Here is a 23397-nt window from a genome sequence, read left to right as displayed (position 1 = left end):
ACATATCTGTGTACAGTGTGTAGTGTGAAGCCATGCATGTTATGTGTATGTTTGTGGTGTTGGTGTTTGTGTGTATGTGTGTGAGCGGTGTGTGTTTGTGTGTTTATATATGTGTGCAGTGTGTAATGTGTATGCATGCGTGGGTGTGTATGTGCTGTGTGTGCTCTGCGTGTGTGTTGCACACATATGTATGTTATTTTCTTCTTTTTTAACATGCAAGTTGAGTAGAACTAGAGACCATTTAAAGCAATTACAGTCCTCATTTTAGCTCACTTCGTCAATGCACTCTAGAAACAAAGTCATATTCTGTGTTCTGCAAATTAGCACTTCAACATAGGAACTTGGAGAGGTGGGTATAATTTCCCCTGGAACACACGGACAAAGGGAAGGCAGAGGCAGCATTTTGGAGCAATGCAGCCACAACTCAAAGAACACCAAGAACTGCTGGCGACCATCATAAACTGGCAGATATAGGGAAGGTTCTGTGTTAGGGTATCATAGGGATCAGGCCTTTCCAGCATACTCACGTCAGATGTTCAGCCTGAGGAACTGATAATGGGCCTGTTTTTCTTTCTTGTTTTAAGCCACTTCAAAATCTGTGGTGACCTGTTATAATAGCACTAGCAAACTGATCCAGCAAACATCTTGAACTCAGTGGACACATGCTGAATAGCTGAATCCATCAACACACACAAACAGATGAGCAGCTGTGAGTTTTGCAGGTAAGTAGTGAGGCCAAGAAACCTGGAGGCACTGTTTGGCTAAGTTTCAATGCCTGACAACTGAGTGCTTCTGCCATACACCCTGAGGGTCCTGCTTGATAATGTTCCAGGGCCCCAACCACTGGGTGTCCTTAACGCCTTCTTGACAAAGTTCCAGTGCCCAGAAGCCTTGGATAAAGCCTTCACTCTGGAAGTTCATGTTAAAGGCCTCTCTCCAAAGACTAGAATTCAAATTAAGAAAAGCTTATTCTAATAAAAACTAATGAAGTCATTGGTGATTACCTTCGAAAATATAGCTATGAAGAAAATGGAGTCATTTATAGAATTTATTCAGGTTCATTCTTAGATTATTAATAAATGATTTTGATAAATGATTTAGAGGATTTTAGAAGAATTAAGAGAGAAGAAATTTTTAGGGAAACTTTGAAAGCTGTAATTAAAATCACTGGGCATTTATGCTCATCTTTGGAAACTAAGAAATAGTTTAGGAAAAAATCTTGATCATGAAATTATGAATAGATCTTGGTGCATGCTTTAAAGTAAAAGAAAACAGTTTTAAAATTCTAATGTGCCTTTACAGAATTATAGTAAAGATAGAAATTGTATTGACGTAAAAGTTTGTGGTGATTTTAAAGGAAGACATTGGAACCAATCCTAAAGTTCTAATAGTTTTCTATTCTTTACAAAACTACAGTAAAGATAGAAATTGTATTGATACAGGAGTTCAAGACAAAGTCACAGAGACAGGCAAGATGGCTCAGTGAACTGCCTACCCTTCTGAATAAACTTGACAGTTCAGGATTTTTATGATATTATGAAAAGACAAAAGGACAAGCCACCTCTAAGTAAAAAGGCCACGTATGTTTTAAATGATAGTTTTATTTTAAATATAAAAAAAGGAAATAAAAGGATTAACTAAGACTCAGGAAGACAAGTTTAGGGTTTCAGGTGGAGGGATTGATCTTTGATCTATTAACTATATGCAGACTTAAAACAAAATCAAGTATAGTCACTTTGTTTAACACTTTTTGTTACCACAAGGCTTTTTTATACCAATCATAAGGAAAAAGGTTTTAAGTTAAAAGAAAACTGAATTTATCCTAAAGTTAATTTTTAGTTCTCAGGAAATTTGCTTTTTGCTTGCTTTGTTCCTCTTCTTCCTATATACTTACGTAACAAAAAATATTTCAGGCTGTGTAATCAATGATTACAGGCTTTAAAGAAATGATTTTGTGTATCAATAAACCTTATTAGAGACAGAAGTCGTTAGAGCAGGTAAAGCCACCAAGGGTTGCTCTCTGTCCTCTCTCTCATCAACATTAATTGAGTGGTGTCCCACATCTGATTTTTTCTTCCCTTGTCGCTCTTACATTTGCCCTTTTTCAGAGCCCAACCTGCATCTGGAGCTGGACTCCAGCACAATTTACCACGGATTAGTACATGGCATGAGAGACTAAATCAAATCTCAGCGTTGTCAATAGGACTCATTGAGCAAAATACATTTCTTTTTGTACAACATTCCTATCAATAGCACATGTCTGTAATTCCTCCCTAAAAAATAGTAGGGAGAATTAAATTAGAGCTACAGTTAGAGAAAGGTGGCTATTCAGTGGGTGATGAGATCTGAACTTCACCCACTGTCATTATACAGCAGGTATTTTAACCAGTGATTCAACTCTGATCCCTTCAGCAGCCATTTCATCTATTTTCAAAAATATGGAGGTGTTTGTACAAAAGTGTGAGCAAAATATTTGAGTCAAATATTGGCTTTTTTTTTTTACCACTGTGAATATCAGCAAATGGTGTAAGTATATTTTTACCAGTGTTTTACTTTAAGGAAAATAAATTAGTTTTTCTATTAAAGCTTGACTTTCTTGTGATTATTATTTCCCCAGGTGTCATTATGTTCATACCTAACTTTGTTCCAATTGCACCTTGGAGGGATTTTTTTCACATACAGAGAAAAAAGTTCAAATTTCCACATTGATCTTACATCACTTAATAAACTAATGACCGGGATCCCTTTGTGATGGTGAACATTAAGATTAGAGAAAATATTACAGTTGTAGACTTGTCATCTGCTCTGAGATGGACCACTTCTTGGTGTAGTTGGGCTATTCTATAAAAATTACAGATTGTTGCAAAATATTTCATTGCCTCAGCTATTGCCACAAGGAAATGTGTCACAAGATTAAACAGGCTAACTGCTTAGACTTGGTTTTGTATGAAACTCCTGCTCCCTTGGATGGCAAAGCCACCTGCTGGACATCTTTTACAAAATCAAACCTTGCACACACCCAGACAGGATTATTTGGATCCCCCAAATTATAGTTCTATGGGTTTTGTCTCTATGATCCTTTGGCTATTAATAGCCAGGACCTTACCTAAAGAACTATGTCTGCTTTGGTCCTGGTCAGTCTCTTTTCAATTAGAAAAACTTCTAATTTTTCACAAACAAAACCTGAGTCAGGCTGGTGAATCACTCAATGACCGTACACACATAATGCCTTTTGTGTAAGTTTTATTGGGTTTTCACTCCTCACTCACTGCAAAACAATGTTTTTCCATTACTATTTCATAGACTTATGTTTCCTTGGTTGTCTTTTCCTGCTAGTGTTTCTCAAAGGATGCTTTGCTTCATGGAAGGCACAGCCCTCATATCTACTTCCTGGTGGTCAAAGGGATCTTCTGGTTAAGTCTCCACACACTGTAGGTTTTATCAGGTCAGCATACTTCCTTTTTAATCCTAATTAGAGAGATTTTGTTTTGTTTTGTTTAAACCATTAGTGGATGATTACCTTTTTTCAATTTTTCTGTCCTTGGAGACAACTGTATCATTTCCCCTTTTAAATTATGTAGATCAGCGTTGTGTCCTAGGAAGAGCTGGATTTGCCATTATTCTTTTTTTTTTTTTTTTTTTTTTTTTGGTAACTATACTTGGGTTTTGTTCTTCATTTGAACATTTCATTGAATCATGTTAACATGCCTCTGCCTTTCCTCTACTTTGTCACTGTGTGCATGTGTGTGTGTGTTGGGGGAGTCTGTTTGAACAAATTTTGGCAGCTTCCACCATAGAAAAGAAATTCAACTATTTCATCAACAGAGTATTATACTGCAAGAAGGAACCAACTACAAAACTTTTCTTGTTTTAGATGAATTTGAGGACTTCATGTTCTCTGACTAGAGTAAAAATTTTAGTGGATAGGGTATCCAACTTCAAATTTCAGCATAGGCTATCTATGGACTGTAGGCTTAGATTTTTCAAAACCTACTTTATTTAGGGTTCTTAAACACTTCCACTTCACTTCTGATCCACAACCAGAAGAAGAGGCGAAAGAATACCAATAGGACAAATGAGTTGTGGACCTGTTTCCACATAGTTCTTTGGGCCAATTACACTCTATATTGTCAGGTTTCTAGCAGTCCAGTCCAATGGCCAACACCAAACAGCACACAAATCCTAAGAGGTGACACGATCAAGCTGAAACCTCAAGGTTCTGTCAAATCAACACGACTCCATGGAAGCCCAGAATCAGCTATAGTACTGCAGGAAGTTCTATGGAATGTTTCTTTCTGCAAAGCAAAGACCAGCAAAGACCAGAGAAGTGTTTCATATAATTGCCAAAGGCCTCATCTCACAGTTCCTTATTCTTTTTATACTCCTTCCTACCACCACACACACACTTTCAAATGTCTGCTCCCAGCAAAGAATCGCATGCCCTTTCTTCCCAAAAAACATCATGTGACCTTTCACAACACAGTTTCTGCAAAACACCATATGACCCAACTGTGTCTTCAAAAAAACCGGATACTCCCATTTCAATGGACTGTTGCCCGTGCCACATGTAACTGTACATGTTTTTTCTAGAAGCAAGTGTAAGCTTCCTTCCAAGGCTCATTCATTGCTGTATTTCAAGCATCACCACCAACATATGCTAACATGCAAGGTTTCCTAGCCTACTTACTGTAAGATAGTCACATATTTAACACCCTGACTCTCAGAACTGGCATATGTTCGGCTCATGCTATGACCTCTGAAGATCCTCACTGGGATTGCCAGGTTAAAAAATGATGTCAGTCTCTCAGAGTCTAATACGACTCCCCATGCCACATAAAGTCCAACAAATAGGGACCACACTAGATACTTACTTTCTGCAAAGGTCATAAATCTGTCATTGAATTGTTGCTTTGTTTTTGCTTCTTCTTCCACACAGCTGTATACAATACCTTCAGATGTGCGCATAAGAAAGTGGATGCATCATTATGCCTTTGCAGTAGATTGATGGACAATTAGACATTGTCCACCTATTTCATATCTCATTTTTGCAGAATTTATTCCAATGCCACTGTGGTGCATCTGCCTGACTTAGCCCATTCCTGCTATAAGTAAAACAGATTTGTGTGCTTTTAATGCAGCCACAGTAGGTAGCTGCATAATAAGAGGAAGGAAAATGTGACAACGAACATGGAGATTTGTGTCCTTTAGAGTACTAGGGGAGTCTATTCTAAAATCACTTATTTTGTATGCTTTGGCCTGGAAAGGTCACTTGGACTGTATTGGGACAGAATGTGGGAAAACATTTACCTTATTACCCCGGTGACAATCTTCAAGCTCCACATCATGAGCTCAACATGCAAGAGACTGCTTAATGGCTGGGTTAATTTTGGATATTATGCTATATTAAGTAAAGTGTGCTCACAGCATTCCATTTCCACATATATTAGTAGTGATGATCCCAAACACGCCATGATACTTGGAAGGTGGCATGAATCTTGCCCTATAATCCAGTTTAGGGTAACTGTTCACTCAGGCAATAGTCTTGATGGTGGATGTCTTCTACTCTAAATATTTTACCTCTAGTCTGAGATACGCAAGCCTCAGAGCAATGCACCTGGGAAATGGGAACATAACCCTACAAACAGAGGGTAACTTAAAGTAAGGTATTTGGGGTTTCCAGTAAGAAAATCCACGTAACTGCCACTGTGGTCAAGGCAAGTCTGGTAAGAGACCGAAAATAGTGTTGTAGTGGAGACTAGAGTCCTCCCAGGGGCAGATTTCCTTAGGTTCTAGCGACCAATGCCTTAGTCCTGAAACTCTGGCTGGTCCAGAGCTGGCATTCCCAGATGGGAGCTAAGCCTCTTTCCTCAAAGGATGAATTCCTTTCTAGAAACCCTCTTCTCAGTCTGGTGATTGCCATCTTTATTTTCCATTTCCATCATCTCACAGTTCAACCACTCATATGTCGTCTCAGTACATCTGTGTTGCCACCTTGTAGGGGCCCCAGATGCCCATGTGGACTAGTAGATCCACACTGGTCACACAGGCCAACTAGAATGCAAGGACTTAGCAAAAACAAAGCACAGTGGGGAACTGGAGCCACACAAAATCAGCAGGCAAGTGTGATTCTCTGGGCCATGCCTCTACTGAAAAGCAAAGCAAAAAAAAAAAAAAAAAAAAAAAAAAAAAAAACCAACAATGACGAAAAGTAAACTGGCTACCCAGCAAGTGAAACTGCTTTTGCTGGCTCCAGTGTTGCCCAAAGTCTTCTTTGCCAGCCTCTAGGAACACCATCCTTAACCCCCAGGGTTTCAGTGCCTAGGCCTCAGAGTCATAAGAGCAGGAAGAGGAATTTTGTTTCCTAAGTTCTTTGGCTGTGCCAGGAACACATGCCCCCTAGAAGGGTGGGAGTACTTGCAGTTCTGTCTCCTCTCTGCCTGAATCCAGACTGGGGTCTGTGAGAGGAAATGGCTGAGAGTAGGATGTCATCCCCACCCTACCCCAAAAAAGTGAAAGGCTAGGACTCATATGGACTGGGAGAAGGGCAAGAATAAGGCTGCTATCTCTGGCTGCACTGGAACCAACAGATTCAATGGAGGAGAAAGCTGGGTATCAGTGGAATAGGAACACAGGAGCACAGGGTCTGGCCTGTAGGATCTGTGGCAATTGGGGCCAAGGTCCAATGGATCTGATATCTTAAAGCTAAGCTCCCAGTATCTTTTTCCTAAGCCCCTCTGCACTCCCTGGCTCAGTCAAGGGAAAGGCCCTTCTTCTTGGTAAGGGGTGAGGGATTCCGGGGTGACTTTTTCCCTCAAAACACTGGATACCACCTTTTGTGCTTTTGGTCAAGGAAAAAAAATAAGCCTTGTTTTGGAGTGGAGGGGGCGTTAAGCACAGAGGCATACTATGTGGATTAGGTTTCACTTCCTCCACCCACCAATAACCCCTCCATCGTGGCTTGTGTGAGGGTGTCTGTGACCCTTCAAGCACCAAAAAGTCACCAAGTGGCCCAGGGTCCATTCTCTTTCTGGGCTGCTCCACTGTGTTGAATCTTCTCTGGTGTAAGGTGATCCAAATAGTTTTAAAATGTAAATTGCTTTAGATCTTCTAAAGCAATTTTAGAGAGTTTATTGATGCATGAGGCACATCTAGATTCCTCAACAGGGAAAGCCTTGAAGCAGACTTATGGCCTTAGATAAGCCTCCACTCCAAATGGCTCCACATATCCTGGTATTTCCCCATGACTATACACAAGTTGGTTTAAACTGCCTAACAAACTTGAACTTGTAACTCATGCCATTCCAGGTGTCATCTATCTTTTGATAAAAGTGATGCCAAGGTGAGGGACAATTTGTTTATGTTTTACATCTCTTTTTTTCTTAATTCTTTCTTTCTTTCTTTATTTATTTATTTATTTCCCCCTAACATATTCCATTTCGGTCTCTGTAAAAACATCTGCATAGTCAAAATACAGTGCCCCCTCAAATTATGTTAACCCATCACAAGGACACAGAGTCTGAGCTGGTGTGTGCATGTGTGTATGTGTGTGTGATTGTGTGTGTGTGTATGTGATCTAATCTTCTGGAATGTTCTTCTACCTTAAGTCTATCTTCCTTCTTCTAAGTCCATGGATTTTTCTCCACATCCCTCCCCTTCTAGATCAGCCATCCTAATGGATCAGCTTATCTGATATTTGAAAACAAAACTGTGTCAGTTCTTCAAATATGACATAATATTATTAGTATACTTTTCCAAGCAATGTGGAGACCCAAGAGATGCCCATTGTTTTCCCAATGTAAAAACTGGTTGCCTCTTTGGGCCAACACATGCTTCCAGGAAAAACAGCCACAAACCAACTCAAGCTGATAACACACTGTTGGCATCTGCACCCACCCTCACAATCAGAAGTTTCTCCAAGACTCAAGCAGAGGATAAAGTTGCTTTTAGAATGAAATGTTGACTGAAGCTCCACCAAGTGCACCTTGGGATCCTGGAAGCCACTGTGCAAGGTAATGTCATCATGCTCAATAGAGACAGGGGTGGGGAGAGGGTGGGATGCTGCTCAGCTGAGCTGGGAGGTAAGCCGGGCTCTGACTTTGGGTCTAAAGCTGTTTTTATGGCATTAGGGGACAGGACCTCCACATTATTCTCTCAGGCAAAGGGAAATGGGTTCTCAGGGGATGATGCCTCCTGCCAGCCTGGCTTGGGCAAGAAACCTGCAGGTAGTCTGGAGAACATCTTTGGAGACAAGTCCTTCCCTGTAAGTGCTACCCCGAGACCAACAATACTTTACAACATGTAACAACATGCTAGGCAAACACAGCAGATGTTTTGGGCATGTAAGGTAGAGTCTATAAGATAATCTTTCCCTGGTAGGCAGAGGTAGGCAGACGGTCAGCTAGGTGCCTAATGGCTGTGTGTTCCTTTCGGTGGACTAAGGACAGTGAGGGATGGAGCCTCTACTCACATATGATAGAGTAGACACTCACAGAAGCTTCCCACACTGGAGAAAAATACTTCAACCCGATAAGGCTGCAGCAGCCTAGAGTCTTGGGAATAGTGGGTGGGCCAGGAGTAGGGCAGTGCATAATGCTTTCCTTCAGCTCCAGATGCTGCAAAGAAGACTACCAACAGTTAGCGCCTCTTGCTTTCCTCTTTCCCTGCCATGTACCAGCTTTCCATCAAGGCTTGCTGGTCCCAGGAAAGAAAGACCCAGGCTGCCCTTTGACCCCCTCTAAGCTCCATTGCGTCCCACATTCCAAGGGATCAAAGGGCTGCATATCTCCAGGATAGGCACAAACGTCTCATCTCAGCCAATACTGGAATGCTGATCCTAGATTCCATCTCTTATCTCGGAAACCTGCCACCCTTCTATTTCTTGTTCAGGACTGGTACCTACTTCTGGATCCCTTAAGAGGGAAATATTCAAGTTTCCCATCACAGGCAGCTGTGGATGGCCACGGTCACTAGCAGGCACCCTGAGACATTTTTCTCTAACCCCCTGGCCCTTAACCACTTTGAATGAACTTGCAAGAGCAGAGCAGGGCTGAGCATAGTGGGCCTGAAAGTAGCATTGCTTCTAGAAAGGAAGTTGCTTGTTGGGTGCCAGTGGAGTCCGCTGACTTTATGGCCCAAATTGGAACTGTGGGTGAGGGAAGGTGGGCCTTCGACCTTTCTGGCGATCCTAGGTCAAGAGAACTGACTTAGGAAGCCCCAGTTACTAACTTCACTTCCATGCACCAGCCTGGAAGGGTCCTGGGTGATTGCTTGAGAGGCCAGCATCTCACCAGTGTAGGCTGGAATGCTATGGTTCTTTTCAGCCCTTTGAGCCCTCATAGTGTGGAGCCAAGCCGAGCCCTCAGAGTACAGGGCCCAGTGGAGCACAGAGCCTGCTGCAGGACAGCCTGGGTCCTTCCTGGCTGGGACAGGCCAGGTTGGAGAGGGGGCCCATGCTAGGGAAAGAGCGGAAGGCAAGAGGTGCTTACTGTTGGAAGTCTTCTTTGCAGTAAAGTTTTAGATTCCAGAAGCAACAACTGGTGGTGGGGGAAGGCCTGGACAGCCTGCTATCTGCAGGAGTCTCAGGGATGCCCCTTAGTATCTGATGCACCCAACAGCATAGGATTTTAGCAGCCAGGCCAGGACCCAGAGAGCCTTTAGCAGGAGCAGAAACCTGAGGGCAGGACAGCCACCTCCATCACCTCCACAGTTGTATGCTTGCTTAAAGTTGACAGTCCAGAGGCACAGCTCTGAGTGATTTTCCTTCTTCAATGACATTTTGACATACAAGCTACCATTGTTTTCATTTTCAGATGAGATAGAAGACACAGAGAATTTGAATAATTTACCCAAGGACACACAATCAACGTGCGGATCTGAAAGAGGAGCCCTGGTCTTGTGTCCCCGGAGAAATTTCCTGAGATCCTGTGAGTTTTCAGGTCTCTTGGGTTTGGTGCCCTAGTTGCAGCCTGGCATAGGAGTTTATCATGTGCTGACTAGATGGCTTCTGATAAAAGTCCTGTGCTTCTTCTCTGGTGCTATGGTTGTGAGTTGGAGAGTGACTGCCTCACCAAGTTTTTCTATTGGGGAGCATTTGAGCTACTTGGTTCTTGGCCAAGCCCTCCCTTGTGTCTCACGGGGACTGCAGGAGGAGAAGACGGGACATTTTCAACACTAATGGAGTTTATCTGTGACCTGCCTAGTTCCATTGGGCATGATGTCCTTCCATCTTAGTTTCCATATCACTCTTGAGAAGTAAGCTTAAGGAAAGTCTTCCAGTGACTCACCCCAGGTCACATAGCTGGGAAGCAGCTGATGGAAGGCACCATCAAGTGTCCTGGGGTCTGAGGTGGGTTTTTTCCTTAGCATCCTTGTGAATGCTCTGAGTACCCTTTCTTTGTCCTTTACAAATACACAAGAACAGGGAGATTCAGAGAGGAAAGGGATTTCCCAGGCTTATACAGCAAGGTGTCTGCAGCCGAAGTTTGTCCTCCTACCCGAGGTAGTAGACGCCTGGCAAGCATGGATAAGGGGCCTAGCAAGATATTTCATGGCTATCTCTACTCCTGCATTGCCTTCCTGGATTGCGATTACTGCTATAGAAACTGGAGTCAGGCTGTGAGTACCCCTGGATCTCTTGGACTCACTTTGTAGACCAGGCTGGCCTTGAATTCACAGAGATCGGCCTGTCTATGCCTCCCAATTGTTTGGCCAGAATTTTCAATAAGATTTCACAGCTTCTGATTTCCAGTTTGAGCTCTGCAGCTCTCTGATTTTGACCTCGGGCTAGACTTCGTTTCTGTATCTCAGTCTGGCAAAAGTATGCTGAGACCTAAAGGATTGCCTCGGGTTAATAATGCTCTTCAAAGAACAGGTAGATGTAGCCTCTGGGTATGACCCAAGCTCTTGTGGTTTCCCCGATGTCTTCTCCTGAAGGTCTTCCTGTTTGTGCCCCAGCAGGTGTGCTGCTTGGTGATATGTGTTAGACCTCAGCTGCAATGGTAGATGTTCATAGTGAGCAGGGCGGAGGAGAACAGGAGCCCTAGTTTTGGTTTGCAGTCCTGGCATGAATTCTCTGTAGCCATGTGACCCTCAACCAGGTCTTCAGACTTGTTGTCACCCAAAAATATTAATAATCAAAGAACCTGAGCAACACTAGTCAGTGTGAGTGACTTTTGTCAAGGAAAAGGACCTCTGGCTAGTGCTGAGGGAAGACATCAAGAATCTATGTCCCTGGAGGAGGCTTGTGGGTGGCGATGGGGTGAGATGGCTGGGCAGGAAACGGTGTTGCAAGCCTGATGACATGAGTTGGATGCTTAGAACCCACAGTGGGAGGAGAAAAGCAACAACTGTAGGTTGTGCTCTGAGCCATTAAATAAGAATAAAATATCTAAAAAGAATCTCTGCAAGGGACTGTGCTGCTACACTGGCACAGTGTTGGCTGGCATGGGAGAGGTCCTGGGTTTGACCCCAGCTCAGAATAAACAGGGTGTAGTGATGTGCATGCCTGAGATAGCCCGGGAAGAGCATTAGGATCAGAAGTTCAAAGTCATTTGCCCCGTATACAAGAGACCTTGTAAGTCAAAGTCTGTGCTGTTAGGTGTCCAGCTTCCTGGGGGGCTGAAGCTAGGCAGACTAGGGATGTAATCTCTGCAAGCCAGGGCTATTTCGGACTAAAACTGAACCCATAGAAGGGTCTGCTTAGTGACACTGGGACAGGAGGCTGCAAAGCAGGGCAGTAGCCTTTAGTTGTGCTACAAGGTTTAGATTTGATCCTGTGGGCAGGAGGGAGCCATTGAAAGTAATTGGATGGGATAGTGGTTGGCAGGAGGGAGGCATTTTATGAAAATGTGCCTGTGAACAGGATTTGAGACTGACAAAGGTCGCTGCTGGCCCTGGATGGGAGGTTATGAAGTAAATGGTAGGCAGGCAGGATGACTGGAAGCCAACATCATGTTTTGGTTCTGAGTGAGGGCAAATGGAGTGCCACAGAAGCCTGGGGCTGGAACATCAGGTCTCACTTGCCTGGTTGGAGCCTAGGGCCTAGGTGCTCTGGTCAGCTCCAAGAAAGTCTGACCAACTTGATCTTGCCTCTGGAAACGGTTTTGGTTCTATGAGCATGTGACCAGTCACTAGGCTTCATGTGTGTGGTTGTATTCCTGTTCAGCTCCCCCATTGGTGGGCATCTGCCTCATCTTGCAGGACAACTTTAAACTAGTGTTCACCTGAAAGAAGTGGTGAAGATGGAGGAAGAACAGAGAACAGGAGACAGGAAGGCCAGGTCGAGAATCTCTGATCAAGACCTCTGTTTATTAAAGCACAATGCAAGGTTTATATAGACATCAGATACCTACCTGCAGAGTCCATCGACTTTGCCCTCAGGGCAGGCTATAAAGGAAGTATTCTCCTGCTAAGTTCTCCTGTTACAGAAAATTGTTACAAGTCCTCAGGGCAGGAGGCTGGGAAGAGAGCAGAGCCTGGTGAGACTCTCTGCCCAAGTTCATTTGTCTTACCTCAGCACGAGGTAGTTCACAGATTCAGGTGTAGCAGATTCTATAACAAAAAATGTTCCTCCCAGCAGGTTCTGGCTAGCAGAGGCCATCCTTTGCAATCACAGATTGACAGTCCTGAATTATGACTCCTGACATTATTCTGAGCTCTGACCAGGCATTTGGTTTCCAGATGAGCTGATAGGCCCGCCCACACCTGAGATTCTCATGGTCATGTCTTCTTGATTCTGGAAATGGCATCCACCTTTGAGGGCCTAAAACATGTGTTAGAGTCTCATGTTGTCCCCCAGCTGTGTCCTGACCCACACACAGCCTCAGTCCATCCTGAGTGCTTATTAAACTTGCGAATTCCTAAGCCTGTGGAAACACTCAAGCTTCTAGGTTATGAGCATCCTAGCTGGTCCAGGGAATGCTTATGCACAGAGACTTCTGGGAACCCCAGCTTGGCATCTGCATCTGGGTCCAATGTCACTTCACATGGATAAACGAGCTGTGGCTTACTTGATATGCTGGTGTACCCATTTCCCAGGGACTGGTCCTGTATAAATCTAGAGAGCCAGACCAATGAGACAGTAGCATATCTAAGCAGAGAGAGATGTAGAGAGTCATTGACTAGGCAGGGCTTCTATCCCTCTTCTAGAAATCCCATGATGGGGAGTGAGGCAAAGTAATGGAGGTCAGGGCAAAATTAACATCCTCTTGGAGGCAGGAAAAGACAAAAGCCATAGGGTCACTGAAAATAACCTCCCTCTGTGTTCTCTTCTCTTCTCCATGGGCTACATTCTCACAACCTGGTTGTCCCTGCACACGGTGAAGTAAAGGGTCATGTTTCGTTATTTCTCGAATCTTTACCCCATGCAAATGCTGACTTCCAGTGTCTCATTAAGCTTCAAGGTCACCAACGCCATGGTGGTACAGCTGGGTGGTGGCACAAAGTTTTAATCCAGGTACTCAGGAGACAGAGGGAGAGCCAGACAGATCTCTGAGATTAAGGCCACTCTGGTATACAGAGTACAAGACAGCCAGGGCCACAGAGATAAACCCTGTCCAAATAAACCAATAAATAAATAAATAAATAAATAAATAACCTCCCCAAAACAATCCTTAAGGCCTGCAAGGTAGCATCTGTGTGGTTCCACACTTCAGAAATGTGCAAATTTAGATGAATTAGAGACCACAAGTCTCCAAGATGAAAAAATTTGTTCTCATCCCCAGCAGCCTTTGGTGCCTGGATGTGCCAGGCACTTAGTGAAGGCCTATACAAAGGATTGTCACTACCAGGCATGATGTCAGTTTCTGAGGAAGCAGGGGAGATGAGACAAGCAGGAAGTCTAAATCCTTCATGGAGAATCCCTACTAGGAGAAGACTCCAGAAAGAACAGGAGCATCCCAGCCAGTCAACCTGGGAGCAGAGACATAACATTGATATAGCAGCATGAGATAATAATGTGGGAACTGGACGAGGGTTAGTTTCCCTGAGCAGAAGCCTCTTCTCTGCCCTATGCTCAATCAGCTTGAAATCAACTTACTTGAGAGATAGAAGAGGGCCTCACATCCCTGAGATCCAAATAAAAAGCTCACCTTATCAGATTAGGACAGCTTTCCCTTCCCCAAATGTGTGAGAGACCCTGCAATGTAACAGCTACAGCAGATAAAAAATTTAGATAAGAGACCCCCTGCAGCATGACTCAAAGCTCCTCTTGCCCGTACCTTATCAATTAAAGCCAACTATCCCTATGCCTCTTACCCAATTATGTGATGCCAAGGCTGGGAAAATCCAACTTGTGTTTTCTGCCTTTTAAAACCTTGTATTCTAAGGACAAATGGTTGCCCACCTTCCTCAGGCTCAGGAGAAAGGACAGTACTTGCTCCAGTGAAGATCAATTAAAAAGACCCTGTGTACATTACATCTGGCTGGTATCTGGAGGTCTGTGGAGGTTTTATGACTTGTACATTACAATAAGTATCAGAAAGCTTGGTGAAGGAGATTAGAGCTGAGAGCTCCTTGGCCTGAAGGAGCAACTGTGCCACCACAGGGCCATGGGTGAGCCAGTCTTTGAACACCACATCACCTTTCACTTGAGAGGTTTGACTGTGTCTCCCCAACCCATGGCAGGCCCTGATGGGGAGGTATGGGTGAAACTAAATCCCTGAAGACCCTGCTCTGAGACAGGTAGATGCTGAGTATCCTTGCTCTTGCCAAGGGACAGCAGACGCCAAGAGTAGTTCTGGCATTTAGTAGATACTCCGGGACAGTCCCTCTGGAGTTCAGGCATTGCCACTTCCTACAGCAGCCCTGTTACCTACCCCCTTACTGCTAGGCTTTGGCCACTCTTCAAGGTAGTGTCAGTCTGAAACCTAGACTTTGACCTCTGAGTTCCAAGTTGTTATCTGTGCAACAAGTAAAAATTGAAGGGATAACAAGAGGAGTTTTCAGTTTCCTAACACAGTGCTCATAACTGCAAAACTGGGGGGACAACAATGGGCATTAACCTGTGTGTATGTGTTTGTGTGTGTGTGTTTAAGTATGTTGTGTGTATATGTGTGTGTAGATGTGTGTATATATGTGTATGTGTGTTCAAGTGTGTGTGTTTTTATGTGTTTGTGTTTCTGTGTGAGTATATGTTCGTATGTCTGCATGTGTGTATATGTGTGCTTCTTTGTGTGTTTATGTTTATATATCTATATCTGTATGTATTGATATGTGTTTATATGTGTGTGTTTGTGTGTGTATGCATGTGTATTTTTGCACCTGTGTGTTTGTCTGTGTGTGAGTGATATTCATATGTCTCTCTCTGTGTGTAAGTGTGTGTGTGTGTGTGTGTGTGTGTGTGTGTGTGTGTGTTTATGTGCGTTCAGTCAATGCTGGGGATATAGTCCAAGGCTTTACTCATGCTAGGAATGTGTACTGAAGTCTTTTTGTTGTCAGTGAACACTCAAAATTGCCATGACAATCTTGGCCCCTAGACGTACCCCTTTCTTCTCTGGGTCAGCTTCCTATACAACAAGAAGTGAGGGACAGTGGTGATTTAACTGGTGCAAGCCCTGCTATATTCAATGTTCCCAGGACACGAGGCCAAAAAGAGCACGGATGGTGAAAACAGTCTCATGGTGGCATCTGTTACCCCTGGGAGAGGGACACCTAGAGAAAGGGGTGAATAAACACAGAACAACAGTACTGTGGGGGGAAAGGATGGGTTTTTTACTTGCTTTCCAAGTTCTATGCTTCCTATCTTCTCTCATAAGATTGGTTGATTTGGGGGTGGGGAAGGGAAAATTCATTAAACTTTAAAGTGAAAATGTGTGCCTACATAAACTTCTTTGAAGGTACAGGTGGTTTCCTGGAGAGTGGTTGGCTCCAAAGTGAGGATGCATTGATGAAGTATATGAAAACAGAAATCTCTTACAGTGAGTAGAATATCTATCAGCACCCACCCACGAAGGACTGCCTGAGGTTTGTGCTGGCGGAATAAGTGAGTTGAGCAAAATACTTTGTTTTCTTTAGGGCCTGAGCTGGGAATAAAAACCAAGGGTTTATGCATCTGAAAACATATTCTGTTATCACTGAGCTATATCCTTATATTTAAAATATCTACAACAAATATCTGATTATATTTTAAGTATCTAGGACAAAGGGGTATCTAGAATGTGCATAGCTCTAGGTTTTATCCCTAGAACTGCACTTAAACACACACAGACACAAACACACACATATGCACAGTACTTTTTAAAGGGCAATGTTCAGATTTTTAAGGGACTTTGTAATGAAAATGTGTGCTGTGTGATTGGGCATGTTAGCTTATTCTTGTAATCTCAGCCCAGGCAGAGGCAGTGAGCCTGCGGTACATTCTAAGTTCCAGACATGTCTGGGCTATCTGTAGTCAAACCATGTCTCAAAAATAACAGAAAACAAATATGCAGCCAGACGTGATGGTGGAGGGGAGGTGGAGGCTGAAGGAGCTATAAGTTCCTAGAAAGTCAGGGCGACATGGACAGACCTTCTATCAAAACAAAACAGTTTTTTAAAATGTACATTGAGTTGTTACAAATTCCTAGACAACTGCTTTCTTTTACCCCAAAATCTGTCTTATTAAGAAAACTATTGTCAAAAAAAAAAAAAAAGAAAAGAAAAAAGAAAAGGAAAGAAAAAAAAAACTATTGTCATATTTTACCTTTCAAGAATCTCAGGTTTGTCCCAAAAAATCTCATGAAAAGCATCACAAAATCAAAACTTTGGTAATCCTTACCAACAATCCTTACCATCTACTAAGATCTTATAAATTTATCAAAAGCTGATTGAGCAATAAAATTGTATCTTAATGTATTTTCACATGAGTATATGTGGATAGTTGGGTTTTTAAATTAAAAAAATGAGAATGTACAGAAATTTCAAAAATGTTGTATTTTTAAAATTTAGATATTTTGTTTTTGGTCTGGGATTCTTTGGGGTAAGGAAGAATGCTGCCCATGGAAAGAGGGACTCAGATGTTAAGAGCACATGTTCTGAAACCCAGCATGGTGTTGCATTTCCCTGGCTCACCCAGGTTCGACTAATGCTCGGGAGGAAAATTTTTCTGAATAAGGAAAGAACACAAGACACGAAGATGGGGGCAAGTCTGCATTCTGATCTAACCCCGTTTATTGAAAAATTTCACAGAGTTGATATAGGTACAGAGGCATGGATATTTGCGTAAGCAAGGGTTGCTATGGATACCTAACTCTGGAGTGCTCCATAAGGTGTCTACCTTTACAGTTGCTATAGTTGCAGAAGAGAGAAATTCCAGAGTATTTTGGAGGATCTGGTTAGTCAGGAGAAAGTTCCCGGAACTGCTGTTTGCAGGCAGCTGGCCTTTAATCTGAACTTATTAGTAGTCTTACAGGAAATGGAGTAGCTCAGGAGTCTAGAATGACCAGCCCCCTCAATAAACCACAACAGGTGTCTTAAAGCCGAAACACAACAAGGTCAGCTGGTTTATGGTAAATAGTAGAATGATGGAGAAATTGGAACCTAGGCTCTGACAAGATGGCTGAACATTGGCCATATAGCCCGTTCCCTACGGTGCATGACTATAATCTCAGTTCTTAGGAGGCAGAGGCAGGCAGATCACTGTGAGTTCAAGGCCAGCTTCATCTACAAAGTGAGTCTAGGATAACCAAGGCTACACAGAGAAACCCTATTTTTAAAAAAAATGAAAGAAAGAGAAAAAAAGGAAAGAAAAGCTGGCCTCAGTAGCAGCTACATGCACATGATTGAAATACTAACTAGATCCCTTTTTGTAGTCTTAACTACAATTTATATATTTGCAAGAGTAAATAAATGTTCTTTATGTGGCTTTAGGGAGGTATAGTTCCATAAGGACTGTGCAGATTACTGCCATAAAAACATACATGTAACACCAAGTCATTGGCTTGCTGTGGTGCTGCCTTAGTCACTGCGCTTTTGCAGTGCAGAAACACCATGACCAACACAGCTGTTTTAAAAACATTTCAGTGCTTACCTTGACATATACCAAAATTTGAACGATACAAAGATTACCCTAGTCCCTGTTCAAGGATGATGCACAAATTTGTAAATAATTTTGTATTTTTTGGTACAATCTGTACTGTTTTTAAGAAAAGATTCTAAACCTAGCACACAGGTAGGCAGATGCAAGCATATCTCTGTGAGTTTGAGGCCAGCCTAGTTTACAGAGTGAGTTCTGTCCTGAAAAATAAACCAAAAATGCATTTAATCGATAGTTTCCTTAGTTTCAGATGCTCAGGGTATTTGCATCATGGTGGGAGGATGGTGGCACATAAACATAGACAGGGAAGGAGCTAAGACCTTTGCACCCTGGTCTGCAGTCACAGAGAGAGAGAGAGAGAGAGAGAGAGAGAGAGAGAGAGAGAGAGAGAGAGAGAGAGAGAGAGAGAGAGAGAGAGAGAGAGAGAGAGAGAGAGAGAGAGAGGGAAAATTCTGTGTTTATGGCTTTTGAAAGTTCAGAATTTCTGGCTGGATAGATGTTCAGGGGTTAAGAGCACTGGCTGCTCTTCCAAAGTTCCTGAGCTCAATTCCTTGCAACCAGATTGTTTGCCCTCTTCTGGTGTCCAGAAAACACATGCATGACAGACTATGTATAAAGAATAAATAAAGAAAAATGTCTCACTAAACCAAAACGAAAAAACTAAAGCTCGAGATCCACCCCCGTGATATGTTCCTTTACCAAGGCTTTTCTTCCTAACCTCCTTAGTCACCTTTCCATGGTGACTAAGCACTCAAATATATGAGCCTGTAGGGGGTGGGGGAGCATTCATATTCAAACCTTCACAAGTAACATGCACCTGTTGTCCAGCTTAATTTGGAGACAGATCCTTCAGAGGGGCCCAGGACCAGCCTGCAAATTTAAAATAGAGGGCCAGAGAACCTAGCCCACGTGATAGTGCCTAATATTTGTGAAGCTCAGATCACCAGTGCTGAGGCCCAGGCATGGTGGCACATCCTTATAGTTCAAGCATTTGGGAGATGGAGGCAGGAGGATTAGAAGCTTAAGGTCATCCTCAGCTGAGAGTGAGACCAGGCTGGGCTAGGTGAGACCCTGACTCAGAAAGGAGAAAAGAGAAAAATCAATGCATGAAAAGTGTTCCTTTGCATAGTGCAGACTGTTTGATGGGAACTGGAAAAATTTGGGGCTTGCATCAGTTGAAGTCAGGTTTGCTCTGAAGTGATTCAATGCAGCTGCTAGAAGCCACAGGGTAATTAGCCTTGTACACTCCAGTGAGATATTTGATGAAAGCACTTATGGAAGTCAAACTTGTTTCTAGAAAAGCACTGTAAAAATTATGCAAATCTCCATACAGTGACTTAGAAACATAGGCAGGTAGTCAGAAAGTTAAAAAAAAATTAGTGGTCATTATAACTTGCTGTTATTTAGTAACTCAAATAGCAGTCTGGGATCCATGATTCACTGACATTTCTAGACTTCAAACCTTAAAGACTTAAAATGACAGATGTGAGCACTTTTACTTACTTAGCATAAATGAGGAATACCTTTTTCATTCCAGCAGTGTATGGGAACATAGGCTTATGCAACTTAATGAGACCCTGTCTTAGAGCTGAAAAAGAGCGTTGGAAGTATACCCCAGTGGTTGAACTCTTCCCTACTTTGCCTGTGACTATCACTTTGGTCCCCCATAACTTCAAATATGTCTACCGACACAAATGACCCATACTTAATTTAGGAAATTAAAATTTATCCCCAAAGATTACGTGGTGTGGAGACATGTCACCACATTTTTAAGTTAAGCATCTGATCCTTTTGCAGAAGAGAAAAAGGTGTATCATTTTCTTACATTAGGAACTGAATTTGTGGATGAAGAAACATAGGCTCTCATTGAAATGATACAAAATTTATTAACAGCCCAGCACTTGAGGCAGTGACAGATTGAGCTCTATAGAGTTCTTGGCCATCCAGGACTGCAGTGATATCATCTCAAAAACAAAATGAAACAAAACAAAATAAAAATAATAAAATCAAACAAGCAAACAAACAAAAAACAACAACAACATACCCCAAAACCCAGGAGGGATGTGTTTGTAAGTTAGTGGTAGAACATATAGAACATGGGTTCAAATTCTAGTTCTAATGTACCCCACATATTCCAATAATATTATGAAATTTGTATACACACACATATGTATGTGTATGTGTATATATATGTCTGTATGTGTGTATATATGCATATATATATATATATATATATATATATATATATATATATATATATATATATATATATTTGCTCATTATGAGTTGAATTCCCAGAACCTCATGTTGGCTCATAACATTATATAATGAGATCTAGAACCCTTTTCTGCATGTGGCCTGGAGTCAAAAGTGCAGGCAGAATACTATACAAATCTTTTAAAAAATGAAACTGAGAAAAAGAGATGTATACACACACACACACACACACACACACACACACACACACACACACACACACAAATAGCTTCTAGTTATATGCCTTCTTAGGCTATTTTGTCCTAGAATAGAAAAATTAGATATGAGCTGAGTGAGTGTGGTGGTACACACCCTTAGTCCTAGCAGTCAGAACACAGTCAGGTGGGTTTTGTGAGTGGAGAAACAGTCAGCACCATCTGCAGAAGGCACTGCTGTGTATTCTAGAAGCCATGTGAGCTTGGAGGCAGTGGATCATTAAGCTCATTAGGCAGTAGGACACAGAATCCGATGAGCTTCAGATTCAGTGAGATACTGCCTCAAAAACTAGAGGTGGAGGAGCTGGAAGGTTGCTGCAGACACTGGCTGTTCTTCTTAAGGACCACGGATCTATTCTATATAGAAGCCCATGACTATGTGCAACTCCAGTTCAAAAAGATTCAATACCCTCTTCTGACCTCCACAGGCACCAGACATTGGAGGTTCACAGTCACAAATGCAGGAAAACCACAGCACATATAAAATTAAAAAGTTAAAAATAATATAAAAAAGATGGAAATTGACTGAGGGAAAGCATCTGTGAACCTCAGGCCATCACACACACTGGCATAGGTGCATGTGTACTGCACACACACACACACACACACACACACACACACACACACACACTCAAACAAAGCCACACACAAAACAGGTTACTTTTCTTAATTTTCAGAAGTACACTGTCTAAGGAATAGGCTGCTTAACCTTTGGATTTTTTTCCATAACCTCTAATATTGGATTAAAGAATTCACTGATAACTGACTGCATTGAAAAGTAGAATGGGGGCTGAGGTGGCTCAGCTGTTGTAAGAGTCCAGAGTTTATTTTCAAGAACACATATGTCCAATTACAACAACATAGAAGTCAGGATCCAGAGGATATGAGGCCCTCTTCTGGCCTTCCTGGGTAAATGGAAAGTCAGGGGGAGGAAAGAATTTCCGCTTTTCTAAGGAACTTTAATAGAAAAGACACAGACTAAATCACTGTATTCAAATTGGTAGGTAGTTCCCTTTTCAAACAAAAAATCCTGCAAGAATATTCTTCCTAGGCCAATGGGAGACAAAGAAAAAATTGCTTTTACATTTCTACAACCTCTGAAGAGATTTGAAATTGTTGCCTTTCAATTACTTCACTGTCAATAAGGAGACAGACAAGAATGTCTCTCTTGTTCTGTAATAGCTGGCAAGAAAACGTGTGTAGTGTGGGTGAAAGAGGTGGTTAGCTATCTCTAATTACCTGATTGTCTTTGCTGACTAGGAGTGTGAAGTTTGTTGTGTCCTGCCCTGGCAGAATTAGGCCTGGTAGCTGGCCCACAGGCAGAGTCAACTTGGATCTGCAGCCACATTTCCAGAGTCCAATAAAGACCAGGATTTAGAAGATTTTTAGAAGACCAGGATTCAACCAGAAGAGCTGGTGCAACTCGTCCAAGATGAAAGATCCAGAAATACATTTAAAAAGCCAAAATATTGTGCAGAAAGATATATCTGATATGGAGAACAGCAACAAATCAAGTAGAGGAAGCCAGAGGCAGGCTCTGGCTAATGTCTGTGTGGAGGGTTCTTCAAATTGGCTACTTTAAGCAAAAAGGTCTGTGTAGCTCACAGTGCTGGAAGTTCACAAACAGCACCAAGCCAAGCCCCAGTCTATTAAAAAAATTTAAAATAATTTCATTTTATGTACATTGGTGTTTTGCCTGCATGCATACTGTGTGTGAGTGTGTCAGATCCCCTGAAACTGTAGTTACACACTATAGTGGTCTGCCATATGGGTACCATTTTAACCTGCTCACCTTCTTCTGGAAAAGCAGCCAGTGCTCTTAAATACTAAGCCATCTCTCTAGCTCCACAGGACCAGTTTATTTTTATAGATACAGAATATCACTAGCCCCTCATACTATTTCTATATAAAAGAAATATTCCCTAATTTGGATCCTTAACAGCTAACATTGTGTTGGAATTCATATTTCATACTATCCTTTATCTGCTATGCAGCTAAGAGAATGTTATGCAGAAATGAATGTAGAAATTAAATAAAAAGTTATCAATTAAGAAATACTATGCCTTCAGAGTGTTTGCTCAAAAAGTATCAGGATTTTTTTTTAAATATTTTAATTAATTTATTCTTTTTACATCTCAATGTTTATCCCATCCCTTGTATCCTCCCATGCCTCCCTCCCCCCCATTTTCCCATTATTCCCCTCCCCTATGACAGTTCCTGAGGGGGATTACCTCCCCCTGTATATTCTCATAGGGTATCAAGTCTCTTCTTGGCTACCTGCTGTACTTCCTCTGAGTGCCACCAGGTCTCCCCCTCCAGGGGACATGGTCAAATGTGAGGCACCAGAGTATGTGAGAAAGTCATATCACACTCTCCACTCAACTGTGGAGAATATTCTGACCATTGGCTATATCTGGGAAGGGGTGTAAAGTTACCTCCTGTATTGTCCTTGGCTGGTGCCTTACTTTGGCGGGACCCCTGGGCCCAAATCTGCCTATCATATTGTTCTACTTGTAGATTTCTAGGACCTTCTGGATCCTTTTATTTTGCTATTCTCCCAGATTTTTACAGAGGTTTGTATCTATTTCTGAGGAAGAAACACAGTTTGAAATAAGTGTATGACTTATAAAATGAGAGGCATAATTCAGCCATATAGTATGAAATGGAAATGAGAAAAATATCAGTTATTGTATAGAAACCATATAAAATTGACAGTCTGGAAATTAGTTATTACTCCCTAATTCTAAATACAATCTATCCTTTTTTTTCCTGATATCTTGAAACTTTTAATTTAATATAAAATTTTAAATAAAATTGTTTTAAAAAAAAAGAAATCAGGGAATGGGAAACAGTGAGAAGTCTTCCCAAGTGATAATGGGTTTTGTAGCCCAACACAGTTGCCCCAAAACCATTGCA

At 42.1% G+C, this 23397-nt stretch overlaps 1 non-coding gene across 1 annotated transcript; it reads left to right on the top strand.

The window, feature by feature from the left end:
* Positions 1-17992: 17992 nt before the first annotated feature.
* LOC127186632 (U6 spliceosomal RNA) lies at positions 17993-18095 on the top strand. Its single transcript, XR_007830399.1, has one exon. It is a non-coding gene; the product is annotated as a U6 spliceosomal RNA (small nuclear RNA).
* Positions 18096-23397: the final 5302 nt, after the last annotated feature.

The sequence above is a fragment of the Acomys russatus genome, unplaced genomic scaffold, assembly GCF_903995435.1.
Source record: "Acomys russatus unplaced genomic scaffold, mAcoRus1.1, whole genome shotgun sequence".
Taxonomy (NCBI): Eukaryota; Metazoa; Chordata; class Mammalia; order Rodentia; family Muridae; genus Acomys; species Acomys russatus.
Note: the sequence above shows the minus strand (reverse complement) of the source record. Positions and strands in the feature narration are given on the sequence as shown.